Raw genomic sequence first — 13464 nt, 5'->3', positions numbered from 1 at the left:
GGAAGGGGCGGGGCCGTGGGAGGAGTCACAGCATGGAAGGGGCGGGGCTGTAGGCTAGGATGAGGCTACTCTACGGGGACCTGAAAACTACCAGAAGCTTAAGTGTGAGCTGAAAATTGTCACAAGCACCTCACCTTTTGCTGCAGAGAGAAGGTATTTCTAGAGAGGAATGTGCGGGAAGTCGGGACCTTCCCAGGGAGGCGTCATCGCAAGGGGCCGGAGAGAGGCAGTGGGGCCTTTGCACAGGCTCCTGGGCCGAAAACAAGCAGGAACAGGGACTGAAGCAAGGAGAGCAACGACCCGGCTCCAGAGGACACCTTCCTGGGAGATGAAGTCGTGGTGGGGCGGGTGGGAGTCCCATCGGCCCCGCTGCTGGTGTCCAGGCGCCATCCAGCCGTCTTCCGTGCCATGTTCTTCCATTCCTTTCAACACTGCCGCTATTTCACTCGCTGCTGCCGGGCCCAGGACGCTCTCTCCTTGAGCTGGTGAGGCTTCTGCACAGCCTGAAGCCAAGCAGCCCGTCCTGCTGACTTTTCATCCAATCATGGCCAGAGCGTGCAAACCATGCGCCACGCGGAGATCAAGCCTCCATGCACAGAGCGAGGGAAGGAAGCAGGCTTTGCTAAAAGGACCCCATCATTCTGGACTGACGCCTTCATTAAGTCCTTGTAATTCATCCTTATAGATATAAAATTATCATCCGAACGAAGCATGTTAATAAAACTGACATTTCCCTGTCAGTCAACCTAATTCACAACATAACACTTTCTGGAGCCAGTAAGGTGTGCCTGATGAACACATGCGGCTACACATTGCTGTGCACTGGAAAAGCACACTTCCAAGTCCCTGCCATCATTTATTACACTAAGAGCGGCCTCTTTGGTCTCAAGACGCATGTCACTGTGACTGTTACAGTGTCAGGACAGCAGGGGAGAGCACCCTCAGCCTGCACCACCCTCAGGGGCTCACGATGTCCCCAGAGTCCCAAGAGCATGTGAGCCTCCTGGCTTGTGACAGCTGTGTGGCAGGGCCATCTTGTGCCCGTGGAGAGAACCTTGCCTCAGAAGGATACCCAGGTGGCCCAGTTCTGGATGCAGCCCCTGCTGCCTTCCCCAGGGGTCCCCCTCCAACCATCTCAGTCCTCTTGATCATCTGTGCTGACCCCTCCCCATGTCCTGTGAGGATGCTCAGCTCTTGGAACAAAGGACCTGGGACTCTGTCTTCTGCTGCTGCAGCGCTTTTCCTTAGCTCAGCTAAAGACGGGGTCCTTGTCACATGGCCACAAAAGATTAGCCTGGCAGGCAATTTGAAGGGTGATAATAATGGGATTTATTGGACAAAACGGAAAATAAAGGAGAACAGGGACTCAGCAGAGTGAGAGTCCCCCTAGTATAGGCTTCCCGCAACGCAGATTAAATCCTGGGTTCCAGCCAGGAAGAGGAAGGGCTAGGCTCCTCCGTGCTGCAAACAGCACATTCCCAATGCACAGGCGGGCTGGAGTTTCTCTGAGGACCCCTTGCCACCTGGCTATCTCACTAAGAGTGTGTTGGATTCACTGGAGAACAGGAGTGAGAGGGCAGGGCAATGCCAGGGATGCAGAGGCACCAGGGGTCAGGTTCCCAGGGCTGCTGGGACAGGGGACCACAGACTGGGAGGCTTCACCCTTGGAAGTGGGTTCTCTCATCTCTCATGGTTCTTGAGGTCGGACATCAGAGATGAAAGCGTGGGAAGGGCTGGCTGTCTTGAGACTCTGTGGGAGGGTCTGTCCTAGGCCTCTGCAGCTCCTGGTGGTTTTTGGCAATCCCTGGGGTTGCTCGGCTTGGAGATGCATCACCTGATCTCTGTCACATGGCAGCGTTCTCCCTCTGAGTGCACGTCCACTTCTGTGTCCAGGTTTCCTCTTTGTACAAGATGTTACGTGATAACTTCTCCTGTCTCATGTTAAAACAGTAAGGAAGACTTTATTCAAGACCACTGCAATGGAGGAGGGAGACTGAGCTAAATTCCAAATGCAATGAAGACATCTGGGATTTGCAGTCCAGGGGCCCTTGGTGGATGGAAACACCGAGAGGAACGCTGGGGACCGGGACTCTCACTCTGGACTCAGCAGGGCTTCTGCTGCAACTGGGCTGCAACCGGGGGGGGTGGGCAAGGCAGACAAAAGCTTGGTCAGTGAGAAAGACCTTGTCAGGGACACACTCATGTCCTTGGGCGTTGACCGTTGACATTTGATTTGACCTTTGGCGTTGACCTTACACATTTGATACGACCTTTGACGTCGACCTTTTACATTTGATTTGTCTGTTGACATTGCCTTTTCACATTTGATTTGTCCTTTGACACTGACCTTGGACATTTCTTATTGGAGGAAGGCCTACCTCAGTGACCTCGTGTCAACTTGATGATCTGCAAAGACCTGATTTCCAGTAAGGCCACATTCTCAGATATGAGCCAAGCAGTCAGGATTTTGACATCTTTTAGGCAGATACAACTCAATTCATGAAAAACGGTGTCTTTACCTTACAGAATCCAGCTAGGAGCATTGTCAGCAGGTCAGGCTCCCTAGAAACAGAGCCTGAGAGGTCTTCTGACCTGGGGAGAGGCTGCTTTCAGGATAAACCTATAAGGGAGGGAAGTAAAGAACCTGGCGGTAGAGCAGACCTTCTTTCTACCTCAAGCCAGGATGACTCAGGCCTTGGCCTAATCTCAAAGGAGAGCCCAGAGCCCAAACTGCTCTACAGGGTGCTCCACCATTGCTGCAAGGGGACCCTTTGTACCTGGATCAGTCAGTCCCAGAGAGGGGCCAGTCTCCCCATCAGGCAGCTGCTGCAGGGGAGGGAAATTCTCCTGGGGGCTGAGGGACAGCTGAGAGACCCCAGGAGTCACAACACACTGGGGGCCAGTCTCAGGCTGGCTGAGGGGGATAGAGCAGAGCACCACTGGGCCGGGCATGGCAGGGTGGGGAGCACAGTGCAGTCCAGGCACGTGGCAGCAGAAATGAGGCTCCGGGTCCTCACTGGCACTGGCCTTGCTGCTGTACTGGGGGCTTCCGGCTCCTGTCCTCTCCAATCCCATACATCTCGCGGAAAACTAATGCCCTTTAATGAAATCAAGCAACAGTGACAAAAGCCCTAATTTTATGTCTTCTTCATTCTCCAGCTGCAGCCGCAATGCCCTTAGGACGTTTCCGTTGACCAAGTGCAATTTATCTGAACTGAAAAGGAGCCAAAAGAGGCAGCCTCTACTCTGAGCTCTGTGGGCGGAGCAAAACCTCGAGTTTCTCAGTATTTTATTTGTCTTGTGTGTCCCCATGGGATGCCATCGCTGTAGTTCAGGGGTGGTGACCAAGCTTGTTTCCCTGGTGGACAATTTGCAAGAATCTAACCCCAGGAGCAATTCCAAATTACTTTTAATGAAGGAAGGAAATACCTCTTTTGTTTCCTTCCTCCGAGGGTGAGGAGAAGAAACTTTGTTGCAAAAGAACTTTTTAAAAAATACCCTCAAGGGGTTGCATTATTTGAAATGTCACAAGATAACCTTTGTGTTGGACATTTTAAATAAAAGAATGCTCTGTGAATGGGGGGTTGATGAAGGGCAGGTGAGGAGATTCTATTAATTACTTTAAAAAATCTTTTAAAAAATTTCCCCAAACCATAAGGCAGAGTGACCCTAAGTCTTTGGAGGATAAAATCTTGGGCTAACTGAAAACAATTCCTCACATACTTGTGCTGCCTGGTTTCCATGGGAACCCAAAGAGGAACTCTGTGATGACTGGAGAACATCTATTTTTACATTAACCCTTCCGATCACAAACAAAGGAAAAATAGGGAAGGGAGGGTGAGATGGGGAGGGGCAGCTTAACCATCTTTGCTTGTGCCTTAAAGACGTCGCAAGTGCAGCTGGACTGGAGGAGAAGCCTGCCGACATCACCTGAAAACAGAAAGCGGACTGCTGTGTTTCTTCCCTCTAGAATAGTGTTCAGGGAAAGTAATTAACATGAATGTCGTTAAGTCTTCCATATGCACCATGAGGACAGCCCCAGCTCAGGGAGCAGCATTTTCAAATTCCCTCGGAATGGGAATGGGGGTTTGATCCTGGAGGTACTGAGGAACGTGTGTATGTGGGTCATGATTCTGGGTTTGCACCAGGACGCACGTCCGGCCTTATGCCACTGGGTCTGGGCTTACAGCGGCCCTGAGCCCCCTGGGGGGGGCCTGGAAGCTGTCAGTGGGTAAACAGAGTCGCTTTTTAGGAAATCATGTTCACCATCACCTACGTTGGGGCTAACCTGTTTCAGAGGCTCCTAGTAAATGTAAATTTAGGCCTGTTTTCTCTCTGAGATAGGAAAAGGCATAACTTGTGAGAAGGAACAAAGGCTTCAGCAGTGGTGGGTGGAATGTGATCTGGCTTCACTTCTGTTTTTAAACCGTCCCAGTGCTGGGGGAAAAAAACCACCACCAACAGCACAACAAGAACAGCAACCTTGGGGAGTAAATACGAGTGGGTTTTCCCAGGTCACATTTTCCCCTAAAATAACCCTATTTTTAAAATAATATGTGAATCCAACAGCAACAGGAAGCTGATGAAGCTAAATGTGAGCACCTGTTTTTCCTACACAAGAAACGAAAATAAACTCCCTGTAATGAAAATCAAGTGCAGAAAAATGATTGCCTAATTAATTGAATGCCTAACTGATTAGTTGTGCTTCGTAAATGTCTCTGATGTCTTTTCTATTGATTGACAGTGTAGGAAAAAAAAGATAGAAGGAGGCAGCCTGGCCAACCCAGCCGGCCTCAAAAGGGTCAGAGATGGAATGTCAAGGGCAGTTGGTCAAGTGCTTTACTCTGATGAACAGGTCCCCCAGCACTTTGGGGACAGGGTGGCCTCTGCTGCCAGCTCTATCCCTGCCGTTCTCTGATCCTTGGAGGTGGAAGTAGCTGCACGAGAAGCCTGCAGGGTGGGCTCAGGGTGATTTTCATATATTTATGAAATATACATGAAAATCCTCACCTTATATATATGTAATACCAGTTTCCCTACTTGTGTGTGTGTATATATATATATTCCCTATTTGTACACAGGCATACACACACACACAAACACACACACACACACACCCTGGTATTCCACTGGGAAGGGGACAACTGGGAACTTGCTATCAGGAACCCTCTCTTTGCTGTGAGCTTTCTTTCTGCTTAATAAAGTCTATTCCACTCAGTCTTCGAGCGTCTGCATGCCTAATATTTCTTGGTTGTGAGACAAGAACATGGACCTAGCTGAGCAGAGCAGTAAAAATCCTGAATTAGCAGCAGGGCTGCGTTCCTCTGGAGACACAAGAGGAAAATCTACATCCTTGCCCTTTCCATACTGCACGGTCTCCCACATCCCTAGGCTGGTAGCCCCTCCATCTTTAAAACCAGCAAGATTGGGCCAAGCCTTTTTCATGCTTCTCTCTCTCTCTGACTCTTCTGATTTCCTCCTCCACTTTTAAAGACTCTAAAGATTACATCGGGCCCACGTGGGTCATTCAGGATCCTCTCCCCAGCTCAAGGTCAGCTGAACAACCTTAATTCTAACTGCAATCTTCATTTTCCTTTGCTACGTAAGGTCACATATGCCAGGTTCCAAGAATTAGGACATAGACATCCTTGGGGGACCGTTCTTCTGCCAACCACAAATATCATCAGAGAAAATGGGATTTCCTTGAAAGAAAGTGACTATAGTGAGATGCTGTCTTGCTCATTTTTACGTTGTCTGCAGGGCCAAACGGAGGGCCTGTGTCGCAGGTGTTTTGTTAATAAACGTTTGTGGAACAGATTCATATCCTATACTCATCTATCAGAAAATGACCACCTGTTCTGTTCTCCTAATAGTGCAGAGTCATTGGAGCACAAAACAGAACTCTGTGTCTGTAACTACATTTTAGACTCCTTGGTGATAGTAACCAACCCACAGCCATGATAAGTAGCTAACAGTCAGAGAGCACCTGCTAATCTGCAAGTCGCTTTGCCAGCCTTAACCCATTGGATCTTCTTTCTCACCCAGTGGGTGGTAATTACTGTTTCCATTTAGCAGAAGGGGAAATGGAAGTCAGAAGACATTGAGTAACTCGGCCAAGATCTAATAGCCGGTAAATGTCAAGGCCATGTCTTATTGATTGACGCTGTTAGCCCGTCCACCCTGCCGCACTGCCTCACTCCGAACAAAGAGGAGACAAAATTGCAGCCAATCTTTTGTTGTGTGATAAGGACTTAAAAAGGCTAAAGGCAAGACCAGTCATTTTCGGGTGTTAGAGAAGGGTCTGTGGCAGGGCAGAGCATGAAGAAAGGGAACAATTTTGCCTGAGGGAGGGGAGAAGAGGAGCAAGAAGATGCCTCTGTCCCAGCAGAGAACCCAAGGGGTCTCTGTGCTTGAGTCCCAGTCCGCCCTGTCTAAGTGACGCATCCCAGTCCATCCAGATACTGTGTGCTCCATCTCACTGCAGCTGCTAAGACTGCTGCTCCTTTAAGACCAACTCCTCCACTTGCCAAGTCCAATAGGCATGAACTCCTGGAGGCCTTGTGCATCCTGAATTTCCAGCACATTCATGGTGATTGACACATCAGTGTTTGTGGAACGCACCTAAGCTTCGTTTTCCCTGTTTATCCCGTTTGGATCTGATTGTCTCCAAGAGGAGGAGAGTGGAAGGAAAGGACGGAGGAGGAGGGAAGAGGGAGAGAGGATCTAACAGATTCATCATGGCCTTTGGGTTCTCTTGTTGCTGTTTCTTGAAACTGATTAGAGCAACCTCTTGACTTCTAAAGAAAAACATTTGAGAATCTTTCTTCACCTCCCTGTTTTCTCTGTGGCCCAGACTTTCCTTCTTAAGATTTTCTGAAAGAATACTTACAAAAAACAGCAGGAAATAAAGCCCCAAGATATGAAAGTCAGTCTGACTTGCCCTTACCTAACCTCAGTCGGTAATGTCTGAGATGGGGATATTTCAATTATCCAAGCTTCCTCTCTCTTCCAGCTGCAGAGCCCCACTAACTGCGCAGGGAATAATACACATTCTACCATGTTGACAAGTATGGACTGAGCACTGGGCTCGGCCCAGACATTAGTGCTCAAATGCGTTGATGGTGAGGAGTAATAAAGAAATTGAAGACACGTCCCTGCCCTTAAAAAGTAATTTAGTTGTGGGGAAAAAGGTTTCCTAGTGATCCATGAAATGAGTAGAGGACAATTAAAGATTTAGTCGCCAACGTGTAATTGTAACATAAACCGCATACAGCAGAATGGTGGAAATAATTAAAAAGAACAGGATTACGATAATTCCAAAGTCATCATGAGACAGGACCAGGCAGCCAGAGTTTCCACTGATAGACTGGTTCCTTCATGCAGAATGTCAATTGCCACAGGCAGGCTGAATGTCAGGCCCAGAGGTGACCAAGCAAAGAGGTTGGATAAAGCCCCTGTCCGCATGGCGCTCATGGAAAGAGAATGGTAATAGGACTCATGAATGAAGAGTGGGGAGCGCTGAGACAGAGAACAGGGAGAACCTGCCATGGGGAAGAGAAGGGCTCCGATCTGCCTCAACCTGTACGCACACTGGTCACCTCCCGGCCCCTTTGTGATGACTCCCTAGCAATGATCATGACCTGAAATTACCTCTCCAGTTGACTTGTTTCTTGAAGCCACCACCCCCCTCACTAGAATGAAAATTAAGTAAGGTCAGAGAGCTCTTCCTGCACGTTCTCCACATTGCCTGTGCCTCCAACACAGTTTAAAACACATAACCTGAGCTCAAAATTGTTTGCTGAGTGAATGAAAGCATCACGAGGCGATTAGGGATGCATTATGTTAATCTTATCTTTAAATTATACTCGTTGTGAAATGCATTATAAATGTCAGGTCTCTTCAATCCAACAGAGGCCATAGACAGACAAACATTTCTATAATATGAATTTTTAAAGAGCTGTGAATGCGGATGATTACTGGTCACTGTAACTGCACTTTGGCTAATGGCATCTACCTTTTTTTTTTTTTTTGCTTGTTTTTGAGACAGAGTCTTGCTCTGTCACGCAGGCTAGAGTGCAGTGGCACAATCTCAGCTCACTGCAAACTCTGCCTTCCAGATTTAAGTGATCCTACAGCCTCAGCCCACCGAGTAGTGGGGATTATAAGCATGCACCACCACACCCAGCCAATTTTTCTCTTTTTAAGAGAGACAGGGTTTCACCACATTGTCCAGGATGGTCTCGAACTCCTGACCTCATGTGATCCACCCTCCCTGGCCTCCCAAAGTGCTGGGATTATGGGATTACGGGTACCTTTTTGTAAAATCAGTGCTAACACCTCAGTGCAGTCTAACGCTGCTCAATTCTTCATGGTCTCTTTATAGGATAGGACCTGTGCCACATTAAACATGAAATTAAAGCAACTGAATTTTTAGAAGGAGAAAACTTGGCCACTCCTTGCTTTGATATGAATTGTGTTGCGTGATGGGCCCTGCCATCCGCTCTGCACACCGGTAGATGCCCCGCTGTGGCTCAGTGGATTCCGTGTGGGTGCAGGATGGCAGGGGGCATTTCTCCCATTTCCTTTCTAAATCATGAGAAGAAGGCACTGAAACAAAACATCTTTTGTTGCCTGGGCTCCAAACGTACCACAGGGAATGTTTACCAAGGGGCTTTTGACACAAATATTTTTGGAGATTTTCATGCAGTTGAGGTCCCAGACCATTTGGATTTGAGTAGATGGAGCAGATTGATCTATAAAGTACATGCTTTAGATCATGCTTTATAAATTACCTGCAATATCCCAGGTTTTCTGAATTCCATCTCTGTTTCCCTGGCATGATGTGATATCCTCAACAACAGAATTGCTTCTCGGCAAGTGTTGGCTGTTAGCTGTGAAAAGTCAGTACAATTCCGAGTGTGGGGGTCAGTGGCTTTATTAAGACCAATGGCCTCATGCAGGAGGCTCAGGCAGACTTGGGCAGCTGTAGCCGGAACGGCTACATAGCATGCATCTATTGTGGAGCCACCTGTCAGCGAATTTCAGTTATTCAAGAAATGCTCTCTCTCTCTCTCTCTCTCTCTCTCTCTCACGCGCGCGCACACACACACACACACACACACACACACACACACGCATATCCACTTAGACTGAGCTGGCTCATGACAAGCCGACACAACTAACTTCATCTCCAAGTTTTTCAGTTTGTCATGTCAGGCAGCAGCTAATAAATGCACTTGAAGATGAGAATTCGTTGATCATCTTCTTCCAAATCAGTGAAGTCTGTGTCTGCCATAACTTCATTTAACATCTCATTAGGAAAGACAGCATCACCAGCCCATCAAAGAGCAGCCTCATTATCTCCCTTCATGGCTTTTGCCCCCCACACAGCTGTGCTGGGGGCCCTTTTCCATCAGGCCTCTGATGGGTCCTGCCTCCTTCGCCTGCAGGCTCCACTCCACCCCCTGGAGAAGGAGCCTGGTTGTGTATTCCTGGTGGTCCTGGGTTTAGAGGAACAGACTGTGCCCTGGGTCCTCCTTGCACCTGAAAGCTCCCTCTCTATAGCTTCAGAGGGAGAAGACTCTTAGTGCCTTAAAATACGAAAATACAGGAGATTGAAGGAACTGACTCTGCTTTGTTCATTCCTACTCAGAGACATCTCCAGGGAGCCAAGCCCTGGGGGGATGTGGGGCTGGACTGCTAGGAAACTTTACAACTGAGTGCAGACGTGGAACTGTCTCTCTTCACCAACACAGCAAAGGTCAATCGAATTTATTCTCAGGTACTTACCAATGCTCTAAACGAAAAGAAAGTGCTCCGTGGACCTGAAATAGTGGCACGTGCCAGGAGGGGCAAAGCTGCAGACGTGCAGGGCTCCAGGGGCAAGAGTCCATTGGAAGTGGCAGGGATCCGGCTCTTGAAACTGACAGGGACCCAGGAACCCCACGTGGCAGGAGACCCCAGCTAGATTCATGGATGAAACTGGGAGCAAGTGAAAGGAGGCTGTGGAGACCTGGTCCCAGGTGAAGCAGAGCAGCCACGTGGTCCAGACATGGGCTGGCTAACCATCCCATGACTGCACCTGTGCTCCCTCAGCGTCTTGACAGGCTGGAGCAGGGGCCTCCAGTATAGCGTGGTTCTGACCAGGATTCTCAGGAGCAGAAAAAAGGCACCTGCAGAACGACGGGGTTGGGTGGAGGGCAGGAGGGAGAGAGAGACTCTCTCAATCGAAGGTTCTGAACAGCATGAAAAAGATTTACACTAAAGTGTCAATTATGAGTTAAGACATTCACCAGCAATGAAAAGTAAACAACAGGAAAACCTCAAGATGTCTACAGAATACCCTAAAGGTCTCAAAGGTGTAAATTTAGAAAGAAATATATGAAAAATTGGAAAAGATTACAAATTAGATATGAATTAAAATAGGTCACTTTTTAAAGCTCAATTCAAGATGCTAGAACAGAAACATATAGTCGTTAATTTTTTTTCTTTTTTGACACAGGGTCTCTCACTCTGTCACCCAGGTTCCTGGAGTGCAGTGGTGTGATCACAGCTCACTGCAGGCTCAACCTCCCAGGCTCAGGTGATCCTCCCACCTCAGCCTCCCTAGTAACTGGGACTACAGGTGTGCACCACCACAACCAGCTAATTTTTGTATTTTTTTTGTAGAGATGGGGTTTTGCCATGTTGCCCAGGCTGGTCTCGGACTCCTGGATTCAAGTGATCCATCTGTCTCAACCTCCCAAAGTGCTGAGATTACAGGCATGAGCCACTGCACCCAGCCTGGAATTTTTTAAAATCACAAATGGATATGAACCTGGTCAGAGAAAGATTTGTGAACTGGAAGATAGTACTGTGAAGCTCATTCTAAATGCAGCACACAGAGATAAAATCCTAAGACATGAGAGAGAAGTTAAGAGATACGGAAAAGAAATTGAGGTTCCACCACACGGGAAGGAGAAAACAAGGGGAATGGCAAGCAAACGATGTTTGAAGTAATCGTGGCTAGACATTTTCTAGATCTGATGAAAAAGCAGGAGCTTTCAGCTAATAAAGCCCTTTGAGTGCTGAGCAGGATAACTCTATGTGAGTATGTATAAATATACGTGAATTATGATGAAACATCATTGCAGTGCAGAAAGGAGAAAGAAAATATTTAGAGGTACCAAAAAGAAAAGAGATATTATGACAAAAGGATGACCATGAGACTGACAACAGATGTCTCCTCAGTGACAGTAAATGCTAGAAGACAATGAATAAACAGCCTCAGAGCGTCAAGAAAACTAACTGCAAATGTCACATTCGATGTACTCTGTGGAATCGTTGTTCAAGAGTGAGGGAAGAAGAGGCCAAGATAATTTTAGAATATGAAAGGGAAGAAAACATGATTTACCATCCTCAGATGGTTGCAGAGAAAGCTACTGAAGGATATATTCCAGCAAGAAGAAAGTGAACTAAAGGGGAAGGAGTGGTCTGCTAGAACTAATACTGAGCAAAAAATAGTAATAGAAGTACTTTGGTGAATCTGGTTAACCACTAATTAGAAATTTTTATTTAAGAATATTGAATTAAAATGTAAAACAATAATTTAGGGTTGGGACACCTGGAGAAGGAGGGAAACATCAAATAACTTTAGACTTTGTTAGAAAAATAGACAGTTATGTTAAAATTTTAAATGTATTAGCTAAAATATATAGAGAGATATACTATAATAACTTGCAAATTGGAGGGAAAAAGGATATAAGAAAGCTTTATCAAAAACAAGAAGTCAAAATATAGAGAAAATAGAAGCTAGTATCAATAAAAAACAAAAATAGAGATAAATACATCAGTACTTACAATAAATGTGACAATTAATATTAGCTATCCCAGACTAATTGGATAACTTAAAACCTTCTATATGCCATTTAAAAGAGTAATGCTAAAAGCACATAAACATTTATAATAAGTTTGTGTAGAAAGATGTACTAAAACTACATATAACATAATTCATGGATTAAGAAAAATCATAATAGCAATAAGAAAATATTTAGAATTGATTGAAAGAAATGCAACTTTATGTCAGAACTCAGAAGACACAGCTAAAGCAGTTATTTAAGTAAATTTATAGCTTTTAATGAATTTTAAAATGTTATAAAATAAATGAGCTAATCATTCAATTCAGGAACCTACTGAAATAAAAGAAAGTCTATAAGAAGGAGAAGAAAATCAATAGTAGATAAGAGCAGAAATTAAGAAAACAGAAATGACAAAATATGGCTAATGGATAAAACCAAAGGTGACTTTTTGGAAACTAACCAAAAAAAATAGTCAACTGAGTGAACAGATCATGGTGAGAAAAGCAGGCACGAAGCATCACCAGGAACTTAAAAAGAGTTCATGACTACAGACGCAAAGCGAGGCTACAAATCTTAGGACTATCATGAACAATTTTTTGACAATAAATTTGAACACCTAGAAGAAATGGTTTTTAGATAAAATTTATAAAAATAATTCAGATACTAGGTTCCTGTGATTTTTCCAGGAGAGTTTCACAAAAGCTTCAAGAAACAGAAAATTATCTTCTTATACAAATTGTGCCAGAATAGGTGAAGCAAATAAAATACCTGACTTATTTTCTGATGCCAGTATAATTTGATATCAAAACTGAGCAAGGACATTGTGAAAAAAGAAAAGTGCAGACCAACCTCCCAAAGAATATAGATGCAAAAATTCTAAATAAAATATCTGAAAATCCAATCTCACAATGTAGTCACAAAAAGCACATCACAGTCAAGTGGGTTTATTTGTCCTGGGTAGTGAGAGGCAGTTGAGGTACTGCCTAGGACTCTCACTCAAATGGATCTGCCTTCGCACGGAGACAGGTGGCCAGGGTCAGAAGGGGTCTCCCACTTCCACTCTGCAGAATCCAATGAGTCAGACACGAGCAGGGCAGGAGAGAGCGCCCCTCACACCCCCCACCACACACACCAGGAATGTCAGGCTGTTCAGCAGGGGATGGTCAGGCGCCTGTTAACTGTCTCTCTAAAATAATAATTGGTCACAGCTGGTGCCAGGCAAAGGCAGTCTCCCAATAAACAGAAACACTTGAAAGTGGTGATCAGCAGCTTCCTGATAAGACCTCGGGAGCTGGGCCAGTGGGCTCAAGCATGCCCAGTAAAAGGCACAATGGCAGAGTTTAACTGATCTGTGACCTCCAAGGGACATTGTGCTGGTAAGAGAAAAATACCTCAAGTGGGCATGCGCACAACTCCAGTAACCACACCGCACATGCTCCCTCCCCAGCGCTGGCAGGCCACTGCGCATGTGCACAGCCCACCCCAAGGGAAGAGTCAGGGGAGAAGGTCAGCCAGACCCTGGAAACGTGCCCACATGTAAAACCCAGGTCAAAGGTCAAACCAAGCACCTGCTCTTTCAAGTTGCCCACTCGGCCCTCTTCCAAGTGTACTTTACTTCCTTTCATTC

The 13464-nt window shown here is 46.3% G+C and overlaps 1 long non-coding RNA gene across 1 annotated transcript; it reads right to left on the bottom strand.

The window, feature by feature from the left end:
• Window positions 1-1470: 1470 nt before the first annotated feature.
• On the bottom strand, window positions 1471-13258 carry LOC108314017. Its single transcript, XR_001829310.2, has 6 exons — window positions 12687-13258; window positions 9790-9824; window positions 8793-9028; window positions 2778-3214; window positions 2520-2620; window positions 1471-1974 (listed from the first exon to the last, which is right to left on the bottom strand). It is a non-coding gene; the product is annotated as an uncharacterized LOC108314017 (long non-coding RNA).
• Between the last annotated feature and the right edge of the window lie 206 nt (window positions 13259-13464).

The sequence above is a fragment of the Cebus imitator genome, unplaced genomic scaffold, assembly GCF_001604975.1.
Source record: "Cebus imitator isolate Cc_AM_T3 unplaced genomic scaffold, Cebus_imitator-1.0 Scaffold145, whole genome shotgun sequence".
In the NCBI taxonomy this organism is placed as follows: domain Eukaryota; kingdom Metazoa; phylum Chordata; class Mammalia; order Primates; family Cebidae; genus Cebus; species Cebus imitator.
This window is presented reverse-complemented; position numbering and strand designations above follow the sequence as displayed.